Below are 12,679 nucleotides of genomic sequence, written 5' to 3'. Positions count from 1 at the left end.
GTCCCAAGGCGATTATGCTAGTGATTATAATTGTGTTTGAGCCTTAGTAACGAAAATGAAATATGTATGTCCAATGATTATTGATGTATGTGTGCATGAGAAATTGAATGATACCCGGCTAAGCCCAAGACAATTATGCTGAAATTATATCCGGTTAAGACCAAGGCAATTGTGCTAGTGGCTACATCCGGCTAAGACCAAGGCATTCGTGCGAGTCATTCTATCCGGCTAAGACCAAGGCATTCGTGCACGTGGTTATATCCGGTTGTATTCAAGAAGCTTGGGCTGGAGGTGAGTGTTGGTTGCTGTAATAAATTCAATTAGTACGCTCGAAAAGCCCAAAGAATAAGGTACGCTTATATGTGCATTGGAAAGTCGACATATTTGAGCAACATTCGCTCAATCGACTAACTAATTTCAGCTATTGGAATGGTTGATACTTTGTGAAAGTATATAATGATGAAGTGTGAAGTAAGAATGATTATGAGAATGTGTATTAATGAAATGATGCATTTGGTTATGTGAATGTATTGCTTAAATTAAAGCTGATTTTATTCCTTGAGACTTACTAAGCATAAAAATGCTTACCCGCTGCTTTGGCTCTCTGCTTTATAGATTACGCCGATAGCAATCGGATTCGGATCATTAAAGTCAAGTCATCCACACTATCAACGCCTCTATTTTGGTATAAATTTTGGTTGAACTTTGAAATGGCATGTATAGGACTACCCTTGTTGGTTTAAATATGCTGTGATGTATATGTGTACGGCCATGCGAAAATGGCTTGTAAAAGTGAAGTACGAACTTAGACTATTTGCGGTTTGTATATATATATATGGTGTCATGATGTGATTATGGATTGGAGATGGGAATGTTGGTCACATGATCAGCCATTGGTATGGTTAAAATGATCATATATGAACCTATGTATGGCAAGACTAGTTGGTTCATGGAGACTACAAAATAGGTAAGACCTACCTTAAAACAGATGCTGCCAGCTGCAGTGACGTGAATGTGAAAAATCACCAAAATTTGTAGGAATGGTATTAAATAGTGAATAAGCTATGTAAATGAACCTTGATGAGTCTATTTTCATATGGAAGAAACGAAATGGTCATAGGAGTTACATGTTAAGAGATATTAAAGCTATTGTGAGACAGGGCCAGAACGGTTTCTGGGTCCCCTGTCGCAACTTTAAAAATTTACTATAAATTATCCAGAAATAATTAGGAGTCATGCCTTATATGTACAGATTCCATTTTGAGTCTAGTTTCATTAGAAACAAACGGCACCAGTATTAAAGCCCTGTACAGAGATATATTCAAGTTATAACGCGCGAAGGTCAGAGCAGTCGATCCCTGTAACATGGGTGACTTTAACTAATAAACTGTACCAATTGGCCCGACCAAAAATTCTAGAAATAAATCCATGGATGGATATATGAGTCTAAATTCAGGTAAAATTTACGAAACCAGTTTCCGAGTTTTGAAACTCGAGATATGATTTTTAAGGTGACGGTGACGCAGTTTTCCAGCCTGACTGGAAATGTCAAATTGGTGGGCAAAACATGTGAACTTGGCTTGTTAACCCCTCGTGTCCGACACCGGCGATGGTCTCGGGTTCGGGGTGTTGCAATTTTATTGGTATCAGAGCCACGGCTTAGTCGATTCTAGGACTACCGTGATGTGTTTGGGGTCTAGCTATACATGCCATTAAATGATGAATCGATAGTGTGGTGATTTCTGACAATTTGACTTTGTGTTTGTTTATAGCAATGATCCCGATCCCAGAGCAATAGCTGATGATGTGGAGAGTGTGGCGCTGCTCAGCGCAAGGGACAGCGCCGGACTCTCAACCTATGGCCAGCAATCCGAATGATGAGGCTAGGCAAGCCTTTTATAGTGTGATGAACGAATGGTTTAATCAATACATTCAACTAACACTACTGTTCCACAACCTCCATTCCCGACAAATGCAACCCCAAGACCTACAATACCTCCGTGATGACCAAATAAGGTCAAGTAAGCCCCAATGATAGGATTCAAAACATGGGGCCACTAAATTTAAGGCTACGGATGATGATGATGCCGAAGCGAGCTGAATTTTGGTTGATAACACTATCCGGTGCTCGATGAGCTATCCTGCATAATCTGATGAGTGCTTAAAGTGTACCATCTCCTTGCTACGCGAGTCCGCCTACTATTGGTGGAGTACTCGACTTGTGGTGCCTAGAGAGCAAGTGACTTGGGAATTCTTTCAAACCGAGTTCAAAAAAGTATATTAGTCGAGATTCATCGACCAAAAGCGAAAGGAATTCCTTGATCTTAAGCAAGGTTCTATGTCGCCATCGATCACGAACGAAAATTTGTGAGGCTTAGCCAGACGCGAGAATGCATTTCGTCCAAGCCATTATGTGTAAATGCTTCGAGGATGGGCTGAATGATGATATAAGGATGTTCGCTGGCATTCTCGAAATACGAGAGTTCAGAGTACTTGTTGAGCGAGCTTGTAAAGTCAAGAGCTTAGAAAGGAGAAACAAAAGTTGATGTGGGAACCGGAGAATTCGAAGAGGTCCTCGGAAAGTCTCTTCAACAGCATCAAGAGATTTCGAGATGATGTGAGCCGGTCTAGAGGCGTTTGGGCTTTTCTAGACGAGGACGCGATCGACCCCGTGCCCACACGAGTCACTTCGATCGCCAGGTGGAAATGATCGCGAGAGGGCGAGTGTCTACATTGTGGCAAATGGCATTCGGGAGCTGTTGGTTTCGTGATCGCCCTCGCTATAAGTGTGGATCGGCCGACCACTTTATGAAGGATTGCCCGAGGATGCTTGAAGAATGTAAGTCGAGTGGAAACCCGGTGCTACCATCGCCGAGGTAGGCCACCTAGAAATATGGGCAATGTCGTGGCGGTCGAGAGGATCTAGAGATGCTACCATCGATCCGAGGCTCGTGCCCTGCTAGGACTTATGCCATACGCCAAGCACGCCGAGGATGCCTCCTCCGATGTCATTACTGGTACTTTCACTCTTTTCAATACTAATGTGATTGCTTTGATTGACCCCGGTTCTACTCATTCTTATATATGTGAAACCTTAGCATCCAAAGAAGACTTTGCCTATTGAGTCTATCGAGTTTGTAATTCGGTGTCAAACCCTTGGGTCATTACGTGCTTGTCAACAAAGTGTGCAAGAAAAGTCCCCTAGTGTTCCGAGGTTCTTGTTTTCCGGTGGACTTGATGCTTTTGTCGTTCGATGAATTCGACGTTATTCTTGGTTTGGATTGGTTGACCATGTACGATGCGGTTGTAAATTGCAAAAGCAAGACTATCGATTTGAGGTGCGCGAATAATGAGATAATTCGGGTTGAGTCTACGGACTTAAAGGGGTTGCGAGCTGTAATATCGCAATGTTGGCCCGAAAATATGTAAGAAAAGGGTGCGGCGCACCTTGCGACGTGTCGATGACAAGGAATCGTAAAAGAAACCCGAATCTGTGCCCGTGATTTGTGAATACCGGATGTTTTCCTCAAGAATTGCCGTTTACCACCGTTGCTCGAAATAGAATTTGGCATCGAATTGGTACCGTACCACTCAATTTCGATAGCTCCGTATCGTATGGCACCAACGGAATTAAAGGAGTTGAAAGCTCGCTTGCAAGAATTGGTGGATAGAGGTTTTGCTCGCTTGAGTTGTTCGCCTTGGGTGCGCCAGTGTTGTTTGTGAAAATAAGGATGGAACCATGCGGTACAGCATCGACTATCGCCGCCTTAATAAAGCGATGATAAAGAACAAATATCCGCTACCTCGTATCGATGACTTGTTCGATCAACTCAAGGAGCCTTAGTGTTCTCGAAAATAGATTTGAGATCGGGCTATTATCAATTGCGAATCCGAGATTCGGACGCACCCAAGACCGCCTTGAATCGAGATATGGTCACTATGAGTTCCTAGTGATGCCGCTTGGGCTCACTAATGCCCTCGCGGTATTTATGGATTTAATGAATCGGATCTTCGACCATATTTGGATCGATTCGTAGTCGTGTTCATTGATGACATCTTGGTCTATTCAAGAAATGAGACCGAACATGCTAAACACCGCGTTAGTGCTACAAATTTTACGGATAAGCAATTATATGCTAAGTTCAGCAAGTGTGAGTTCGGTTAAGAGAGGTTAGCTTCTTGGGTCATGTGGTATTCAGATCGGTATTCGAGTCGAATTCAATAAAATTTCAGCCATACTTAATTGGAAGCCTCCGAGAAATATTAATGAGGTTCGAGTTTTTGGGGCTTGCTTGGTTATTACCGACGATTTGTAAAAGGCTTCTCAACGATAGCCATGCCGATGACGGCTTACTCCAAAAGGATGTTAAGTTCGAATGGATTTGAGAAATGCCAAAAAGTTTCGATCAACTCGAAAACTTATTTGATCGAAGCCCCAATTCTAGTGCAACCCGAGTCCCAAAAGAGTTTGTCATCTATAGCGACGCCTTCCTACTTGGGTTAGGTTGTGTATTGATGCAAGAAGGTCGAGTTGTGGCCTATGCGCCGAGGCAATTAAAGCCACACGAGAAAAATTATCCGACCCATGATCTTGAATTGGCCGCCATCGTATTCGCTTTAAAGATTTGGCGACATTACTTATTTGGTGAAAGGTGCCATGTGTACTCGGATCACAAAAGTCTCAAATATTTGATGACCCAAAGAGACTTAAATCTGCGACAAAGACGTTGGCTCGAGCTGTTAAAGGATTATGAGCTGGTCATTGACTATCACCCGGGAAAGGCGAATGTGGTTGCGGATGCCTTGAGTCGTAAATCATTATTCGCTTTACGAGCGATGAACGTGCACTTGTCTGCTCGATCCGATAGTGTGTTAGTAGGTGAATTGAAAGCCAAACCACTATTGATACATCAAATTCGAGAAGCTCGTAAAGTCGACGACGAGTTGGCGCAAAACGGGCCGAGTGTGTTCAACAAGGACTCGTAATTTCAAATCGACGATGACGATTGTTTGAGGTTCAAAAGTCGCTCTGTGTGTTCCAAAGAATTGAACTCATTTCGATAATTCTGAATGAAGCCCATTGTAGCCGAATGGCAATCCACCCGGGAGTACGAAGATGTACAATGATTTGAAACGCCGGTTTTGGTGGCATGGTATGAAGCGAGACATCTCCGACTTTGTTTCGAGATGTTTAATATGTCAACAAGTGAAAGCGAACATCGTGCCTTCGTGATTACTTCACCAATCACGATACCCGAGTGGAAATGGGATCGAGTCACAATGGACTTTGTATCCGGACCGCCATTGTCGCAAGTAAGAAGGATGCGGTTTGGGTCGTGGTAGATAGATTGACTAAGTCGCCCACTTTGTCCCCGTGACGCACGGATTTTTCAATGGACAAATTAGCGAATTGTACGCTTTCGACATTGTGAGATTACACGGGTGCCTATTTCCATCGTGGTCGGATAGAGATCCAGATTTACCTCGCGATTTTGGAAAAGTTGCAAGAAGCTTTGGGTACCAAGTTGCATTTTAGCACCGCTTTTCACCCCAAACCGATGGTCAATCCGAGCGGATAATTCGGATACTTGAGGATATGTTGAGATGTTGTGTCCTCGAGTTTAGTGGTTCATGGAACGGTATTTGCCGTTGATTGAATTCGCTACAACAACAAATTTTCAATTGAGTATTAAGATGGCACCCTACGAGGCTTTGTACGGTCGTAAATGCCGTACACCATTGTTTTGGATCGAGCTTGGCGAAAGCAAGATTTTCGGTGGATTTGATTAGAGATGCTGAATAGAAAGTGAAAGTAATCCGTGAAAGTCCAAGATAGCCCCGATCGTCGAAGTCGTCGACGCGGATCTGAAGCGTAAGGATATCGAGTATCGTGGGTGATAAAGTGCTTCTCAAGGTATCGCCTTGGAAAAAGATACTCGATTCTACCGTAAGGGCAAGTCGAGCCCGAGGTTCATTGGGCCATATGAGATATCCGAGCGAGTCGGTCCGAAAGGCATATCGCTTGATTTTGCCCCCGAACTCAAAAGGTTCACGATGTCTTTCATGTTTCGATGCTTCGACGCTATAGATCCGATCCATCGCACGTGATTAGTCCATCGAAATTGAAATTCAAGCTAATATGAGTTATGAGGAAGAACCGATTCTTATCCTATCACGAGAAGTGAAAGAGTTACAAACAAGCGGGTTCCGCTAGTGAAAGTGTTATGGCTCAAGCACGGATAGAAGAAGCTACTTGGGAGACCGAGAACTCTATGAAAGAGCGATATCCAAACCTATTTACGGTAAGATTTTCGGGGACGAAAATTTCTTAAGTGAGGAGAGTTGTGACAGCCCAAAATTGACCCTAGTCGAATGTGGTTTCGGGACCATTAAAACCGAGGCATAAAAATAATTAAAATTTATTTTGATGCCTATAATATGTGTGTGCTCATGTATGACATTTTATGATGATTGATTTAGTGTTATAAAGGTGAATTCCACAAGAAAGGACTTAGTAGTGAACTTTGAAAGTACGATAGGAAATGTGTGATGACTAATTAAAGCATGCATGCAAAATAATGGACTTGCATGTCAAATTCCCTTTTACAAGTGATGGCCGCCATGACAAAGAGATATGGGCTAAACATGTCATGAAACATGTTTTGTTGGGCATTAGGAGAAATAATAAACAAATAAGCATGGGTAAGAAAAGAATGAAAAAAAATGTGTGAGAGAGTAGCATTCCCCATTGCCGTGTAACCAAGAAGAGAAAACAAAAAATTTGTTCATCCTTGTTCTCTCCTTTTGGCCAAAAATACTAAGAGGAAGAAGAGATTTTGCTTCATTTCCTTTGTTTAGAAGAGATCTAGAAGGATATTTGGCTAAACTTGCATCAAGATTGAGGTATGTATGAGGTTGTGTCATGAGATTCATGCATGTTTTAGTTGCCAAGTTGATGTTCATGTTAGCCATGGTTCAAATCCTTGTTATGCCATGGAAGTGGTATTTGGTCAAGGTTGGTATTGTGATAAAACCATTGCATGTTAAGTGTGAAGCTTGATGATGATGCATGCAATGATGGATTGTCTACTCTTGAAATTTCTTTGTAGCCATCTTGAGTAAGACTTTGAGTTTTCTTTTGTTTAACCATGATTGAAGATAAAAGGGCATGATTATGATGTATTCGCCATGATGCATTCATGAGCATGGTTCATGCTTCTTGCATGTTAGTTAAAATTTGTGTTTTAGATGGCTATGGACACCTTGAAATTCGCCATGCTCATATATGTATATATATGTTTGCACATGATGTTTTGGCTATGAAGTAAGTGATGAATATGTTTGTTTAAAGAAGAAGATGTTGAAGAGTGCTTGTGAAATTGCAAGCACATTCTACCTAGCACACATATGAGTGCTTGATGCTATATTATAAGTTTTGAGCTACAACATGCAAAGCATTAACTAGTAAAATGCATGCTGTTTTGTGTGGTATTAAGTGCATATTTGGCCTCAACATGGACATGTATATTCGGCCTTAGGTAGCCTATTGAAGGCCTTAGCTTTTCCTTGATGCCCAATGAATTGTATTGAATTGCTTGATGTAGTATAAAATGTGCATGACCATTGTGTATTCAAGCTAAAGGGTGGCCATTTGACCATTTAAACTCCTTGTCATATTCGCCATAAGCTAGCACAATGAGGTTTTAATAAATTGAATTTGTTTGAATTAGCTCAAGAGCTTAGAGGGCCACAATTGGACAAGGGAAGGAAAAGTGATCGAATAGCCGTAAAAGCCGCTCGACAACATCCGAGGTAAGTCCTCAAGAAGTGACCTTAATTGAATTATGTGGAATGAAATATGGATGTATTGATTTTGATTTATGTGTGTATGAGTATTCGAATGATACCCGGCTAAGTCCCGGGCGATTATGCTAGTGATTATAATTGTGTTTGAGCCTTAGTAACGAAAATGAAATATGTATGTCCAATGATTATTGATGTATGTGTGCATGAGAAATTGAATGATACCCGGCTAAGCCCCAAGACAATTATGCTGAAATTATATCCGGTTAAGACCAAGGCAATTGTGCTAGTGGCTACATCCGGCTAAGACCAAGGCATTCGTATGAAGTCATTCTATCCGGCTAAGACCAAGGCATTCGTGCACGTGGTTATATCCGGTTGTATTCAAGAAGCTTGGGCTGGAGGTGAGTGTTGGTTGCTGTAATAAATTCAATTAGTACGCTCGAAAAGCCCAAAGAATAAGGTACGCTTATATGTGCATTGGAAAGTCGACATATTTGAGCAACATTCGCTCAATCGACTAACAATTTCAGCTATTGGAATGGTTGATACTTTGTGAAAGTATATAATGATGAAGTGTGAAGTAAGAATGATTATGAGAATGTGTATTAATGAAATGATGCATTTGGTTATGTGAATGTATTGCTTAAATTAAAGCTGATTTTATTCCTTGAGACTTACTAAGCATAAAAATGCTTACCCCGCTGTTTTGGCTCTCTGTTTTATAGATTACGCCGATAGCAATCAGATTCGGGATCATTAAAGTCAAGTCATCCACACTATCAACGCCTCTATTTTGGTATAAATTTTGGTTGAACTTTGAAATGGCATGTATAGGACTACCCTTGTTGGTTTAAATATGCTGTGATGTATATGTGTACGCCATGCGAAAATGGCTTGTAAAAGTGAAGTACTAACTTAGACTATTTGCGGTTTGTATATATATATATGGTGTCATGATGTGATTATGGATTGGAGATGGGAATGTTGGTCACATGATCAGCCATTGGTATGGTTAAAATGATCATATATGAACCTATGTATGGCAAGACTAGTTGGTTCATGGAGACTACAAAATAGGTAAGACCTACCTTAAAAACAGATGCTGCCAGCTGCAGTGACGTGAATGTGAAAAATCACCAAAATTTGTAGGAATAGTATTAAATAGTGAATAAGCTATGTAAATGAACCTTGATGAGTCTATTTTCATATGGAAGAAACGAAATGGTCATAGGAGTTACATGTTAAGAGATATTAAAGCTATTGTGAGACAGGGCCAGAACGGTTTCTGGGTCCCCTGTCGCAAATTTAAAAATTTACTATAAATTATCCAGAAATAATTAGGAGTCATGCCTTATATGTACAGATTCCATTTTGAGTCTAGTTTCATTAGAAACAAATGGCACCAGTATTAAAGCCCTGTACAGAGATATATTCAAGTTATAACGCGCGAAGGTCAGAGCAGTCGATCCCTGTAACATGGGTGACTTTAACTAATAAACTGTACCAATTGGCCCGACCAAAAATTCTAGAAATAAATCCATGGATGGATATATGAGTCTAAATTCAGGGAAAATTTACGAAACCAGTTTCCGAGTTTTGAAACTCGAGATATGATTTTTAAGGTGACGGTGACGCAGTTTTCCAGCCTGACTGGAAATGTCAAATTGGTGGGCAAAACATGTGAACTTGGCTTGTTAACCCCTCGTGTCCGACACCGGCGATGGTCTCGGGTTCGGGGTGTTACATATAATCACTAGCATAAATGCCTTCGGGACTTAGCCCGGGTATCATTCAAATGCTCATGTACACATATATCAATAATCACGACACATCCATATTTCATTCTCATTACTAAGGCTCAAACACAAAACATTTATCAAACCTTTCCAATTTCGGCTCAACAGCCACACACAAAGAGCATGATTTCAATTGACTTTATGACTTAGTCCCTACGCACATTCGGCTGTCCGCCATAATATGACAAATCATTTCAATATAATTCAAGTAGGGTCATTACTTGAAGACTTACCTCGGACGTGGTCGAGCGATTTCGATGGCTACTCGACTACTTTTTCCTTCCCTTTATCGGATTTAGCTCCCCTTTGCTCTTGAGCTTAATTTAACAAATAAATTGATTTAATCATTTGAGCATCGAAGAGGAATTCAAGGTACTTAGCCCACATATTTTCATTAGACATTAAAGTCACATATGTACGTAAATCATGAATCAAACTCAACACATTAGTTAGTACTCTCCTTAGCCAATTTTCTAAGCCAAGAATAGGCATCAATATGCTTGCCTCTAACCGAATGCATGCACACCAATTCCCTCCTGTGTGGCGAATATGCATGTCCATGTTGAGGCCAATTATACACTTAATACCACACAAAATAGCATACATTTTACTAACTAACGATTCCATTTTGTAACTCAATACGCATCAATCATTTATTTCATAACCAAACATCATCATATGCAAATATATACCTTGAGATGGTATATATGTCATACCAATACATCATGTGCAAACATGTATATCTATATATATATATGCTAGAGCCGAATCTCAAAGTTGCTTATCCAAATATAAACATATATCCAAAGCTCAAATCTTACCTACCATGCAATATGCATAAACCATACTTATGGATATACCATGGCCGAATACACCACAACACCATACCGTTTCGATTTTGGTCATGGTTAAACAAAGAACTTAATGTCTTACTCAAAAATGCTAAAAAGAAAGTCCAAGAGCCATCAATCCACCATCACATGTATCATTAGCAAGCTTCATACTTAACATGCAATGGCATTAACACAAAATCCACCTTGGCCAAATACCATCCCCATGATATAACAAAGATTTGAACCATGGGCTAATAAAAGCATCAAGCTATCAACCAAAAACATGCATGAATCTCATGGCACAACCTCAAACATACCTTAATCTAGATACAACTATGGCCAAACCTCCTCCTAATCCTTTTCCAAACCAAGCATGAAGCAAAAACCCCCTCCTTCTTCCTTAGGATTTTCGGCCAAGAGAGAATGAAAGGATGAACAAATTTTTTTCTTTTCTTTTCTTCCACTCACAAAGAATGGGAGGAGAGAAGCCTTCACACACATTTTTTTTTCATTTTTTATTACCCATGCACCTTATTTTATTTATTCCAACATGAAACACTTACACAACATGTTTCATAACATGTTTTGCCCATACTCCCTTGTCATGGCCGCCACTAGCAATTAGGGGGGAATTTGACATGCAAGTCCTCCCTTGATTACATGCACTATTAGGTCCTTATAGATTAGCCTATCACATTTCAAAGTGTCACACAAGTCCTATTGACTAAATTCACATGAAATTTACTAAATCGAAACTTGAAATTTTCACACATTCACATATACATATACTAGACAATAAATATTACGTCCAAACATTTCGTGACTCGCTTTAGCGGTCCCAAACCACTTCCCGACTAGGGTCAATTTTGGGCTGTCACAACTCTCCCCACTTAAGAAATTTTCGTCCCCAAAATCTTACCGTAAATAGGTTTGGGTATCGCTCTTTCATAGAGTTCTCGGTTCCTGTGTAGCTTCTTCTATCCCGTGTTTGAGCCATAACACTTTCACTAGCGGAACCCTTTTGTTTCGCAACTCCTTCACTTCACGAGCTAGGATACGAATCGGCTTCTTCTTCATAACACATATCGGCTTGAATTTCAACCTCGATGGACTAATTACGTGCGATGGATTAGATCTATAGCGCCAAAGCATCAAACATGAAAGACGCCATGAATCTTTTCGAGTTCGGGGGCAAAATCAAACGATATGCAATCGGACCGACTCGTCGGAGACTTCATATGGCCCGATGAACCTCGAACTCAATTTGCCTTTACGGCCAAATCGAGTATCTTTTTCCAAGGCTAAACTTTAAGAAACACTTTATCTCCCACCGATACTCAATGTCTTTTCGCTTCAAATCCATTTACGATTTCTCGACGATCTGTGGGTCGCCTTCGACTTTCACGGATTACCTTTACTTTCTGCTCAAAGATCTTTAATCAAATCAACTCCAAAATTTTACTTTCACCGAGCTCGGTCCAAAACAATGGTGTACGGCATTTACGACCGTACAAAGCCTCGTAAGGTGCCATCTTAATACTTGATTGAAAACTATTGTTGTGCGAAATTCAATCAAAGGTAAGTACTGCTCCCATGAACCATCGAACTCGAGGATGCAACATCTCAACATATCCTCAAGTATCCGAATTATCCGCCGGATTGACCATCGGTTTGGGGTGAAAGGCGGTGCTGAAATGCAACTTGGTACCCAAAGCTTCTTGCAATTTCTTCCAAAATCGCGAGGTGAATCTCGATCTCTATCCGACACAATGTAAATCGGTACCCCGTGTAATCTCACAACTGAGAAACGATAATTCAAATAGTTTATCCAATGAAAATCCAGACGACGGGATAAAGTGAGCCGACTTAGTCGGTCTATCAACAACAACCCAAATCGCATCCTTCTTACTTGCGACAATGGCGGTCCGGACACAAAGTCCATTGTGACTCGATCCCATTTCCACTCGTATCTTGATCGATCAAGTAATCCTCAAGGCACTTGATGTTCCGCTTTCACTTGTTGACATATTAAACATCTCAAACAAAGTCGAGATGTCTCGCTTCATACCATGCCACCAAAACCAACGTTTCAAATCGTTGTACATCTTCGTACTCCGGGTGAATTGACATTCGGCTACAATGGGCTTCGCTCGTAATCATCGAAATGAGTTCAATTCCTTGGAACACACAAACGACTTCAACCTCAAACAATCATCATCATCAATTTGAAATTCGATTCCTTGT

This window comes from Gossypium arboreum, chromosome 13, assembly GCF_025698485.1.
Source record: "Gossypium arboreum isolate Shixiya-1 chromosome 13, ASM2569848v2, whole genome shotgun sequence".
NCBI classification, from domain to species: domain Eukaryota; kingdom Viridiplantae; phylum Streptophyta; class Magnoliopsida; order Malvales; family Malvaceae; genus Gossypium; species Gossypium arboreum.
Note: the sequence above shows the minus strand (reverse complement) of the source record.